This window comes from Nerophis lumbriciformis, linkage group LG29, assembly GCF_033978685.3.
Source record: "Nerophis lumbriciformis linkage group LG29, RoL_Nlum_v2.1, whole genome shotgun sequence".
In the NCBI taxonomy this organism is placed as follows: Eukaryota; Metazoa; Chordata; class Actinopteri; order Syngnathiformes; family Syngnathidae; genus Nerophis; species Nerophis lumbriciformis.
This window is the reverse complement of record NC_084576.2, coordinates 17272756-17287500: the sequence shown is the minus strand read 5'-3', so window position 1 is coordinate 17287500 and position 14745 is coordinate 17272756.

Genomic DNA, 14745 nt, shown 5'->3' with positions numbered 1-14745 from the left:
TCTCAGCTTGCGTCTGGCGGTGGAGGACTGTGGGGAGGCGTGGCCGGCAGACCGACAGCGAGGCGGGGCACGCCGGGGCCGACCCCGAGATGGCGGCGAGAAGGCGTGGCCAGCGGGATCGCGCCGGGATCGTTGCCGTAATAAACATCAGGTACGTGGATCGCACGGCTGCGCACAATTGTGTAATCCCTCCAAGTGTGTAAAAGGGCGGCAGCCGAGAACGACGGGGCAGAAGGAGTTGGAGAGCCAGCAGTGAATGCAGCGCGGAAGAGAGCGAGAGGCAGACGAAGGCAACGACACGGCAGGCTGAAAAGCGTACCGAAGAGCGAGCAGGAAGAGGAGCTGAAAAGCGACCTGCACTAAGGTTTATTTGAAAAAATAAACAAAGTCACAACCCTGCTCGAAGTCATGTCAGTCCTTGGTGGTCCATGGAACCCCGACAGTGAGAGTCTGTCACAATGACTTTAAGGTTTTACTACTTACGTATAAAATACTACACGGTTTAGCTCCATCCTATCTTGCTGATTGTATTGTACCATATGTCCCGGCAAGAAATCTGCGTTCAAAGAACTCCGGCTTATTATTCCCAGAGCCCAAAAGAAGTCTGCGGGCTATAGAGCATTTTCTATTCGGGCTCCAGTACTCTGGAATGCCCTCCCGGTAACAGTTAGAGATGCTACCTCAGTAGAAGCATTTAAGTCCCATCTTAAAACTCATTTTTATACTCTAGCCTTTAAATAGACCCGCCTTTTAGACCAGTTGATCTGCCGTCTCTTTTCTACTCTGCCCCCCTCTCCTGCATGGAGAGGTTATTAGGTGACCACAGATGAACCGCGAGCTGTTCAAAGTCGGGACCCGGGGTGGACCACTCATCTGTGCATCAGTTGGGGACGTCTCTGCGCTGCTGACCTGTCTCCACTCAAGATGATCCCCTGCTGACCCCACTATGGACTGGATTCTCACACTATATGCTAGATCCACTCGACGTCCATTGCACCAGTCGCCCAGGGGGCGGGGGTCCCCACATCTGCGGTCCCCTCCAAAGTTTCTCATTGTATCCCATTGGGTTGAGTTTTTTCTTGCCTTGATGTGGGATCTGAGCCCAGGATGTCGTTGTGGCTTGTGCAGCCCTTTGAGACACTCGTGATTTAGGGCTATGTAAATCAACTCTGATTGATTGATAGATTGATTGATCTTAGTGAAGGTTAGTACACTTAGAACACAATATGAAGTGCTATACAGTACTGCATACCACACAAACATAACAAGGAAGTGATGGATCTACTTTCTCTTGATTAACAAGCCAAAACAATGACGACGACAAGCTCAGCGTGTACACACAGAAGTCTCCGGTGGTCTCAGAAATCACACAAATCCTTAACTTTAACAACCATATTGCTACAATAATAATTCACAGTAGCTCCTGATGGAAAGAGAAGTGCTATGAAGGGCAAGGGCTGCTGATTAGTGCACTGAGTGATCGAGAGAGAGAGAGGGAATGCCAGAGTTGTGTATAAAGAAAGTATGGCCAAGGACGTGTGCGGCTGTGCCCGGATGCATGCAATTGCTGTCGTTTCGATGTCCTTTTTTCTCACAAAATAAACCAAAAAAATGTGTAGAAATATAGTTGTAAACATACTCCAGCTCAGGGATATCAAACATACGGCCCGAGATAAGTTTGCAGAGTATTAAAACTGAGCTGCACTCTTTAAAGGGGAACATTATCACCAGACCTATGTAAGCGTCAATATATACCTTGATGTTGCAGAAAAAAGACCATATATTTTTTAACCGATTTCCGAACTCTAAATTGTCAACACTTGGTCCTGGGTGTTAGCTTTTCCGGGATGCAACGGAAAGTTGGCTCGGGCGAGACGGGAATGTGAGTAAATTTTTTTATTGAAACACTAGAACTACAAAAAAGGATCAAACAAAAGCGCGCACAGTGGCAAAGAACAAACTATGAAAAACAAAAAGACTATAAACATGGAACAAAAACTTACTTTGACAAGGGACATGAAGCAGGATCTTAGAGAATGAAGAGTGTACAGAAGCATAAATGTGGAGAGGTCGTCAGAACGACAAACTGAAAAGAATGAACTTAAATACTATGGACATGATTAGTGAAAGCAGGTGCGTGACTCAAAACGTGAAACAGGTGCGTGCCGTGACAGGTGAAAACTAATGGTTGCTATGGTGACAAAACGAAAGTGCACAAAAAGTCCAAAACCCAAAACGAACATGACCAAAACAAAAACATGATCACACAGACATGACATAAATGGGAGAATTTTGGCGAATTAAACGCCTTTCTAATATTCGCTCTCGGAGCGATGACGTCACAACGTAACGTCACATCGGGAAGCAATCCGCCATTTTCTCAAACACCGAGTCAAATCAGCTCTGTTATTTTCCATTTTTTCGACTGTTTTCGGTACCTTGGAGACATCATGCCTCGTCGGTGTGTTGTCGGAGGGTGTAACAACACGAACAAGGACGGATTCAAGTTGCACCAGTGGCCCAAAGATGCGAAAGTGGCAAGAAATTGGACGTTTGTTTACCGACGAAAGCTATGCTACGACAGAGATGGCAAGAATGTGTGGATATCCTGCGACACTCAAAGCAGATGCATTTCCAACAATAAAGTCAAAGAAATCTGCCGCCAGACCCCCATTGAATCTGCCGGAGTGTGTGAGCAATTCAGGGACAAAGGACCTCGGTAGCACGGCAAGCAATGGCGGCAGTTTGTTCCCGCAGACGAGCGAGCTAAACCCCCTGGATGTCTTGGCTCACACCGTCCCTTATGCCACCGAAGATGATCAAGAGAAGAATATCGACCCTAGCTTCCCTGGCCTGCTGACATCAACTCCAAAACTGGACAGATTAGCTTTCAGGAAAAGAGCGCGGATGAGGGTATGTCTACAGAATATATTAATTGATGAAAATTGGGCTGTCTGCACTCTCAAAGTGCATGTTGTTGCCAAATGTATTTCATATGCTGTAAACCTAGTTCATATTTGTTAGTTTCCTTTAATGCCAAACAAACACATACCAATCGTTGGTTAGAAGGCGATCGCCGAATTCGTCCTCGCTTTCTCCCGTGTCGCTGGCTGTCGTGTCGTTTTCGTCGGTTTCGCTTGCATACGGTTCAAACCGATATGGCTCAATAGCTTCAGTTTCTTTTTCAATTTTGTTTTTCGCTACCTGCCTCCACACTACAACCATCCGTTTCAATACATGCGTAATCTGTTGAATCACTTAAACCGCTGAAATCCGAGTCTGAATCCGAGCTAATGTCGCTATACCTTGCTGTTCTATGCGCCATGTTTGTTTGAGTTGGCATCACTGTGTGACGTCACAGGAAAATGGACGGGTGTATATAACGATGGTTAAAATCAGGCACTTTGAAGCTTTTTTTAGGGATATTGCGTGATAGGTAAAATTTTGAAAAAAACTTTGAAAAATAAAATAAGCCACTGGGAACTGATTTTTAATGGTTTTAACCCTTCTGAAATTGTGATAATGTTCCCCTTTAATGAAAGAAACTGCTTTTCTAAATGTGTCCACCAGATATCGCAATTGCAACTCTGTCAGAATCAGAATCAGAATCAGAATAGTTTTTATTGCCATTGTTTGAGAACAAACTAGAAATTTTTCTTGGTGCAATCGACCACGGTTTACACTGGCTGAGCGAGTATGCCAGGCAAGAGGTGATCAGTAAAGCGTAGCTGAGGCTCCTCCCACTCCACTCGACGTTAAACCTGTCGTTTTACGTCTTCTACTCCGAGCACATCGGGCGTTGGCACTGTCGTTGTCGCAAAATTTCTAAAAGAAAAGAGAAAAGTGGACGCAGGGTGCAGAGTGTTCCAAGAAAAATGGCCAGCCTTCTGCTTATTCACCGAAGTGAACAGGAAAATTCAACCTTGGTCGCCACTCGGAGACTCTTCACGCCAACCAATACAACAAGGAAAACAGAGAAAAGAGAATGGGAATTGAAACTGTAGTCTGTATTTACGCTGCAGGGAAAGCTTATCGCTGATGAAATCGCAGTGGCTTCAAAACCTTTTAGTGAGGGTGAATTTGTGAAAACATGCATGGTTGTGTGCCCAGAAAAATGCCGGGCTTTTTGCCAATAGCCTGACAAGAAATACAGTTGCAGACAGGATTTTTTTTATTTTTCCGCGGACTTGGGCAGCCAGCTGAAGCACAAAGTAAAGACACTTATTGCGTTTCAGCAGTGATGGGCAAGCTCTTTGGAAAATGTAGTGAGCTAATCTACTACGTACTCTCGATTGAATGTAGCTAAGCTCCAGGGGAAGCTATCCCCAGAGACACTAGAAGCTACATCGCAAAAGTAGCTTGTTACATCAAAGCTACATATATACAGTCACGATCAAAAAATTACATACACTTGTAATGAACATAATGTTATGGCTGTCTTGAGTTTCCAATACTTTCCACAACTGTTATTTTTTTGTGATAGAGTGATTGGAGCTGTTTGGCCACAATACCCAGCAATATGTTTGGAGGAGAGAAGGTGAGGCCTTTAATCCCAGGAACACCATTCGTACCGTCAAGCATGGTGGTGGTAATATTATGCTCTGGGCCTGTTTTGCTGCCAATGGAACTGGTGCTTTACAGAGAGTAAATGGGACAATGAAAAAGAAGGATTACCCCCAAATTATTCAGGACAACCTAAAATCAGCAGCCCGGAGGTTGGGTCTTGGGCACAGTTGGGTGTTTAAACAGGACAATGACCTTAAACACACGTCAAAAGTGGTAAAAGAATGGCTAAATCAGGCTAGAATTAAGGTTTTAGAATGGCCATCTCAAAGTCCTGACTTAAATGTGTGGACAATGCTGAAGAAACAAGTCCATGTCAGAAAACCCAACAAATTTATCTGAACTGCACCAATTTTGTCAAGAGGAGTGGTCAAAAATTCAACAAGAAGCTTGCCAGAAGCTTGTGGATGGCTACCAAAAGTGCCTTATTGCAGTGAATCTTGCCAAAGGACATGTAACCAAATATTAACATTGCTGTATGTATACTTTTGACCCAGCAGATTTGCTCACATTTTCAGTAGACCCATAATAAATTCATAAAAGAACCAAACTTCATGAATGTTTTTTGTGACCAACAAGTATGTGCTCCAATCACTCTATCACAAACAAATAAGAGTTGTAGAAATGATTGGAAACTCAAGACAGCCATGATATTATGTTCTTTACAAGTGTATGTAAACTTTTGACCACGACTGTATATCTGACAAAAAACAATCACTTGTGTGTTGTTTGGGAATATTTGGTATCGGTTATGTAATGCATAAAAATTATGGATTATATTTTATATAGCGCTTTTCTATTATTAGATACTCAAAGTGCTCACAGAGAAGTAAGAACCCAGTGTGAGCGGCACCGGGGGCAAGGGTGAAGTGTCCTGCCCAAGGACACAACGGCAGCGATTTGGATGTCAAGAGGCTTAGACTTAGACTTAGACTTAGACAAACTTTAATGATCCACAAGGGAAATTGTTCAACACAGTAGCTCAGTTACAATGATGGAAAGTGTAAGGATGGAAAGGGTATAAATAGGTACAAATAGACTAATATAGCGATAAAAAAATCTAACATATATACGAATATATACATAATATGTCTACAGAATAATATATATACAGATATATTATATTATGTCAATAACATATATACAATATATACCAATGACAATTGTTGCGTTTGGACCAGTTGTTCCTCCCAGGGAATTCAAGCGGCTGGTCGCTCCCAAGCTCTTTATGACAGTACAGCTGAGTAGAAGAACCACCAGAGACATAATAGGTATTTTGTAATTTTATCTCCAAAGCTTTGGAAATATAATGAGACCAGTCCAGCATAGAACATTCAATCGCACAGCTAAGATGGTCTGCTCTAAAATATGGAAACCTTCTCTTCTATAAAGTGTCTCTCCCTCCCACCCTCGTTGTCTTGTCTCTCTTTCTCGCCCAAACACATGCCCATTGTCCTCCTCAGCTGGACACAGGAACAGATAAGGAAAAGGAGTATCTCTCCTCCTTACATTCCAAAGTCAAGGTTAGCACACAGTATTTGCAGACAACCAAAAGACCACGATTGGATGAAGAACACTAGCCGTTTTGTAATATGATTATGAAAATAAAGAAGTAACACTTAAATACGGATATATGTAAATATCTGCCTCCGACACCATGTACAATATTACAGTATATATAGTATATGTGACAGCAGCAGCATAAAATAGAGAGTAAATCCAGCAGGAAATAGAAAATAGACATTATAAACAGAGAGAAGTAGCTAACATGTCAGGTGTCAGGGGAGCGAACCTGCAACCCTCAGGTTTCTGGCACGGCCGCTCGACCCACCACGCCATGCCACCCCTAATTTTTATTAGTTAGGTTATGTGCAGTAAAACTTTTCATGAACTCAATTCACCTTAATGTGTGTTCCTAAATATTTGTTTCACATCTTCGATCAAGGGTGTCAAATCCGACACGTGAATGAATTATCTATGATATTCTATTAGTATTAGAACCGGCCCGCAGGCCACAGCCGCCTGCTGCTGTTTTGCACACACCAATACTCCATCAGTGTTGGCGCTAGGAACTTTAAAAATGGGGTCCCACAGTACATTTTTAGGGTGCCACTTTTTTGTAATGGTTTTGAAAACAAATGATAGATGTATGCATTATCCTGTTATATCTCACATTCTATATTGTGTTTTGGAACGTCAAAAACGTTACTTAATTCATTAAAAAAATAATACAAAAGAAAACACATTTGCATGCATATGTAAATGTATTCAGTTATAAACATTCATTCACTTTCTTCTTTTCCTTCATGGATCTAAACTTTACCGCTGCAGGTATTTTTTTCTATATTTTTATTGTAATATTTTCAGAATGTGTTTGTTCTATTTTTGACCAAAGTAAGACAAAGAAAACAATCTGAAGTTGTCTTTATTTTTTAGTTTTAACGCCATGATTTTAATAGCCCAGCCCGCGTGTGCACACATTTTTCTCCATGCGGCCCCTGAGCTAAAAAGGAGTTTGACACCCACTTAGATGAAGAGAGCAGTTATGATTTTGGTTTACAGAGTAAACAACTAAAAACTAAGGTCTTGGGCATTGTTTTCTCTAAACACATACTTTTGTCTAAATATGGCCAAGGACACGCATTATTGTGATTGGCCTGCATGTTGCCTTCACCAAGCTACGTAGCTTAGTACGTGGCTTGTTACTGCCCATGACTGGTTTTCACTTGCAATTGATGAAAGCACGTACATTGGCCATATTCATCCGCTTGACCCTTTGACCGTCACTAAGGAGTTTATACAGTTGGTGCCAATGACGGATACCACAACAGAAGCTGCAGCACAATACGCAGACAACTGAAAACTTCCCGTTTTAAGCTGTGTCAGGTAACCTCGCAAGGGGCGGCAATCCAATCCAGATCTGCAACACCCAGACTGCTTTGTGGCCGTGGCGTCACGTGCCGCACTGCATCTCCGTAGTCTCCTCCTTCTAGCGGGCGACATCAAGGTGAATCCAGGCCCATCCTGTCCGGGGTGCACTATTATTATTCGCTGTGACGTCATACCCATCGACTGTTCGAGCTGTCGACGTCCTTTCCACAAGAAATGCAGCAGCCCGACCCGGACTCTGCGAAAGGGTCCTCGAGGCTTCGTTTGTCGTTTTTGTCGGGGAGTTTACATCAAACTACCACTTCAGCCCAAAGCATACTTGCCAACCTTGTGACCTCCGATTTCGGGAGGTGGTGGTGGTGGTGGGGGGGCGGGGGGGCGTGGTTGGGGGCGGGGCGTGGTTGGGGGCATGGTTAAGAGGGGAGGAGTATATTTACAGCTAGAATTCACTAAGTCAAGTATTTCATATATATATATATATATATATATACATACATATATATACATATACAAGAAATACTTGACTTTCAGTGAATTCTAACTATAAATATATATTTCTTTTATTATATATATATATATATATATATATATATATATATATATATATATATATATATATATATATATATATATATATAATAAATACTTGAATTTCAGTGTTCATTTATTTACACATATACACACAGATAACACTCATCTACTCATTGTTGAGTTAAGGGTTGAATTGTCCATCCTTGTTCTATTCTCTGTCACTATTTTTCTAACCATGCTGATGATGCATTGCTGTGTGGCACGCACAAAAGTGCTTTCATCAAATGCACTAGATGGCAGTATTGTCCTGTTTAAGAGTGTCACAACATTGCTGTTTACGGCAGACAAACTGCTTTACGGTAGACGTGACTGCTGTTGTTGTGTGTTGTTGCCGCGCTGGGTCTGGGAGGACGTTAATGAAACTGCCTAACAATAAACCCACATAAGTAACCAAGAATTCGCCCTCCATCATTCTACAGTTATAACGTCATTGGGCAGGTACGCTGTTTATTTTGTGGGAAAGCGGACAGTCCGCCTGAATTTCGGGAGATTTTCAGGAGAAAATTTGTCCCGGGAGGTTTTCGGGAGAGGCGCTGAATTTCGGGAGTCTCCCGGAAAATCCGGGAGGGTTGGCAAGTATGCATGCTGAACACCCTCTCTGATTATGCATCGCTGTGTGGCACGCACAAAAGTGCTTTCATCAAATGCACTAGATGGCAGTATTGTCCTGTTTAAGAGTGTCACAACATTGCTGTTTACGGCAGACGGACTGCTTTACTGTAGACGTTCTTTATATTGTGGGAAAGCGGACTCAGGTCCGCATGGAGCTGGAGGGGGCGTGGCCTCCAGCTCCGTCTGAATTTCGGGAGATTTTCGGGAGAAAATTTGTCCCGGGAGGTTTTCGGGAGAGGCGCTGAATTTCGGGAGTCTCCCGGAAAATCCGGGAGGGTTGGCAAGTATGGCCCAAAGTCGTGCAAAACCACCGATGTGTGGTCTTCAACACCAACTAGGAGTTTCAATGGACGAACTCTGGACGGCGTGGAAGTCAACTGGTCCCGCGCTGTCAGTCTGGCTACAGATGGTCAAAAAAGTAGGTATTGCGACTAAGTTCAAAGAGAAAGTAAAGGATGCAAATGGAAGGCATGCTGTTTGGACTTTTCACTGTATCCGGAGGCTTTGTGCCGCAAGTCATTAAAGATCATATTTGCCAACCTTGAGACCTCCGATTTCGGGAGGTGGGGGGGCGGGGGGTGGTTGGGGGCGTGGTTACGAGGGGAGGAGTATATTTGCAGCTAGAATTCACCAAGTCAAGTATTTCATATATATATATATATATATACATATATATATATATATATATATATATATATAAGAAATACTTGACTTTCAATGAATTCTAGCTGTATATACTGTATATATATATACATATATATATATATATATATATATATATATATATATATATATATATATATTTTTTTTTTTTTTTTTAAATTATATATATATATATATATATATATATATATATATATATATATATACATATATATATATATATATATATGTATATATATTTTTATTTATTTATTTTTTATTTTTTTTATTTTATTATACATATATATATATATATATATATATATATATATATATATATATATATATATATATATATATATGTATGTGTGGGAAAAAAAATCACAAGACTACTTCATCTCTACAGGCCTGTTTCATGAGGGGTTCCCTCAATCATCAACCTGATGATTGAGGGAACCCCTCATGAAACAGGCCTGTAGAGATGAAGTAGTCTTGTGATTTTTTTCCCACACATACATATATTGCGCTCTACTACGGTATCGAGCACTATTTTTTGGATAACCTTATTAAGACATATATATATATATATATATATATATATATATATATATATATATATATATATATATATATATATATATATATATATATATATATATATATATATATATAAGAGAAATACTTGAATTTCAGTGTTCATTTATTTACACATATACACACACATAACACTCATCTACTCATAGTTGGGAGGACGTTAATGAAACTGCCTAACAATAAACCCACATAAGAAACCAAGAACTCGCCCTCGATCATTCTACAGTTATAACATGATTGGGCAGGCACGCTGTTTATATTGTGGGAAAGCGGACGTGAAAACAGAATGTCGACACGTCACTCAGGTCCGCATGGAGCTGGAGGGGGCGTCGCCTGAATTTCGGGAGATTTTCGGGAGAAAATTTGTCCCGGGAGGTTTTTGAGAGAGGCGCTGAATTTCGGGAGTCTCCTGGAAAATCCGGGAGGGTTGGCAAGTATGTTAAAGATGGATAACGTCATGAGGGTGGTTGTTCAAACTGGTAGTTTCCTCTGATCCAGAGGCCTGAATCACCGTCGGTTTGACCACAACCTTGGCCTGCCTTACCTCACCGAGGTAAGATGGTTAAGCCCGAGGTGCTGTGCCGAGGAGTTTCTTTTTTCTTTAAGTGGAAATTGAATATTTCATGGAATAAAAGGGCAGACGGGTGTTAGGATTTCAGTCCACTGAATGGATGCAGGACCTCGCATTCATGGTGGATGTTGCAGAGCACCTGAACAGGTTGAACACAATACTGCAAGGGCACGATCGAGTTGTCACGCAGTATTATGACAACAAATGTGCGTTAAAGATGAAGCTCGACCGGTGGTGACGTACCTTTGTCAGAAAAATGTGTTTGCGACCCAACAGGTTAAAGGTGGTACAAAGATAAAATACAGGCACTACAGCAACGCTTTCAGGTTTTCTGGGAACTGGAGAAAGACATTCACTGTGAATGCCTCCGATCTGCCCGTCAACATCCAACTAGAATAATAGACTTGAAGTGTGGTGCAGATTCGAAGGACACATTCGCCACAGATGGCCTAGACACGTTTCATTAGTGCCTCCTGCCAGGTTACCCCCAACTTAATGGTTGGAACCACTAATCTTTGCGAGCAAGTTTTCTCTCTAATGAGCATCAATAACACAGTGCTACGCTCAAGGCTCACGCACAGGCACTTGAATAACACCCTGAAATTGTCCGCCACTCAGGCCGTGACGCCTGGTATTGATGCGCTGGTGAAAACTACGAGATGCCAGGTTTCAGGAGTAAAATAAACAACTGGTAACCCCACCTAAATTCTCCACAAGACACTGCGCCTGGATATAGATCTGTGGAAATTGTCTTCTGTGGAAATTTGAAGATAGTGAACAGCGTATAAATTCATATGTTTAGTTTGTTGAAATTGTTCATAGCCTGTATTTTTCAATCAATACACCGTGATAACTACAAGGCAGGGAGTAACTCGACCCTCTTAAAGAGTTTCTACCTCGGTTTGTAGGGTTTGTTGAGTTAATATTTGTTAATGACAAATTTGATACCCTGAAGAGTTTTTATTAATGTATTATTTGTTTTGTTCAATCCTAGATAGGCTGCGATTTACAGTTTAAAGGGGAACTTTATCACCAGACCTATGTAAGCGTCAATATATACCTTGATGTTGCAGAAAAAAGACCATATATTTTTTTAGCCGATTTCCGAACTCTAAAAAATATTCGCTCTCGGAAGCAATCCGCCATTTTCTCAAACATCGAGTCAAATCAGCTCTGTTATTTTCCGTTTTTTCATTGTTTTCCGTACCTTGGAGACATCATGCCTCGTCGGTGTGTTGTCGGAGGGTGTAACAACACGAACAGGGACGGATTCAAGTTGCACCAGTGGCCCAAAGATGCGAAAGTGGCAAGAAATTGGACGTTTGATCCGCACACTTTACAGACGAAAGCTATGCTACGACAGAGATGGCAAGAATGTGTGGATATCCTGCGACACTCAAAGCAGATGCATTTCCAACGATAAAGTCAAAGAAATCTGCCGCCAGACCCCCATTGAATCTGCCGGAGTGTGTGAGCAATTCAGGGACAAAGGACCTCGGTAGCACGGCAAGCAATGGCGGCAGTTTGTTCCCGCAGACGAGCGAGCTAAACCCCCTGGATGTCTTGGCTCACATCGACCCTAGCTTCCCTGGCCTGCTGACATCAACTCCAAAACTGGACAGATCAGCTTTCAGGAAAAGAGCGCGGATGAGGGTATGTCTACAGAATATATTAATTGATGAACATTGGGCTGTCTGCACTCTCAAAGTGCATGTTGTTGCCAAATGTATTTCATATGCTGTAAACCTAGTTCATAGTTGTTAGTTTCCTTTAATGCCAAACAAACACATACCAATTGTTGGTTAGAAGGCGATCGCCGGATTCATCCTCGCTTTCTCCCGTGTCGCTGGCTTACGTGTCGTTTTCGTCGGTTTCGCTTGCATACGGTTCAAACCGATATGGCTCAATACCTTCAGTTTCTTCTTCAATTCCGTTTTCGCTACCTGCCTCCACACTACAACCATCCGTTTCAATACATGCGTAATCTGTTGAATCGCTTAAGCCGCTGAAATCCGAGTTTGAATCCGAGCTAATGTCGCTATAGCTTGCTGTTCTTTCCGCCATGTTTGTTTGTGTTGGCTTCACTATGTGACGTCACAGGAAAATGGACGGGTGTTTATAACGATGGTTAAATCAGGCACTTTGAAGCTTTCTTTAGGGATATTGCGTGATAGGTAAAATTTTGAAAAAAACTTCGAAAAATATAATAAGCCACTGGGAACTGATTTTTAATGGTTTTAACCATTCTGAAATTGTGATAATGTTCCCCTTTAATGGCTTTGGAAATAGTCTTGGTTCATTGTGTTCTTCATGGTGTTTTTGCAACCGCACCGTTTTCCTCAGAATGTTGAACGAACCTGAATTGTTGGAATATTTGTGATACGTGCATTTTCAGAATGTGCTCGTTCTACTTTCGACCAAAGTAAAACCAGGAAAACAATCTAAAGTTGTCGTAATTTTGAAGTTATCATAGGAGGAATAGGTTTTTCTCCATGCGGCCCCTGAGCTAAAATGTCCAGCTCATGAACTTACAAAAAACATTATTTTATTGCTGCTACATTCTCTCAGTGTTTCGTAACCAGCAGGTAGGCACATGACGGTGCAAAAATCTTAAAAAAAAAAACACAGATCGACCAAAAAACCCCAAACCTCTTACCCTCGTTTTGCCAAAATCTGCATTAGCTTTGGACCAACAATCACGGAGAAATTGTGACCTACTTGCTGAGATGGGAGGTTGGCTACTTCTATCTCTTCAATGCAAGCAAACACAAAATGGCCACAATGAATGAATGAAGTGTTCGTACACGGAGACGTGGTTCGCACACTGTGGCACATTTGGCTCGGCACAAAATTTCACAAACCAAAAAGTTCACCAATAGAGGGGTTTGGAAATGGAGGTTCCAATGTATGCCCATACACAGTGTGGAGCCGCTCCAATATGTTTATAATCATAACTGGAATTGCGGCAAAAAAACAACACTTTTCATGTGATATTATCACTGGAGGACAATGCTAAACATGTTACACTGAGTAAGAGAGAGTTTGCTAAGCCCCAGTCTTAGGAAAAAACTGTTATGTAACATGTCATTACTTTTATTAGTAACATGTAATCTAAATATTTACTATTACGTATGTTACATCGCCGTTACCAACTTTTGATGTTGTATGTCAAAAAGACACTGTCAGAAGCACATCAATTTCAATGCAGGAAGTAACTTTTTACTAATTAAAGCAACAAGCAGAATTACACTAAAATAAACATGGTATCAGATAGGAAGAGGCAACATCACACAGCAAACAACACACATGTAAGTATACAAAAGTACACACCACTGCCACAAGGGAATAATGACCAACAAATCAATGATTGAAGTGGCAGGCTTGCAATCCAACAATACTACGTTTGTGGACAAGGAGACTATAGCCGTAGAAGCACATTCAGTCATTTTATTAGCTAGCGCTAACACAATTCGGTGATTCAAAAGAGCTGCCGCTTTTGCCGGCAAACTGCCGGTGGTTAAGCTAACAAACAAAGCTGTCACTTGGCAAAAGGCGCCGCTTTTTAAAGGCACACACGCTCTGCTCTCATGAAACATCTCTCAACTGAACATGCCAGATATTTGCATATTTTTTTTAAGTGACAGATTAATTACTTTCCCAAGTGTCAAAGAGTAATTCCGTCAGTAATTTAATTACTTGGTAATGAATACATTTTTAAAAGTCATTTCCCGAACACAGCCGGTCACCAGGGCCGTAACTAGGATTTGACAAATACCAAGGTCAACGGTTGATGGTTCAAGAGGAGCTTTGAAAGGCTGAAATCCCAGCACCGTATAAATATTACCTTGAGCAACACAATGAAAGCTGCTGGCTGACATGACAAAGGTGTTTTCCCGACAGCGTTTCACATCACTTGAATTCAGATGAAAGCAACATTAGTTACGTCAGTATAATTTAATGTTAACATGTCGACAGCACATTTCTGATCTGATAACATTTGTTGTAAAAGTGCGTGTAATTGTGTCAGTGCATGACCAAATATTGTATAATGTGAGAAGATGACACAAAGTACATTTTGCGTCAGTCTTATCAGTCTTCTTTATTTTTTTTATTTTTTTTTAATTATTTTCAAGGCTTTTTCTTTATTCTTATTTTTTTTTAAACATTTTAAATTAGAATCTTATTATACTTTTCTTACCTGTTGGTACCTGTTTTTGTGTATTTGGGATCCCCACCAGTCCCGAAAATTGTATAACAAGACATGGTGGAGATATTTAGATACG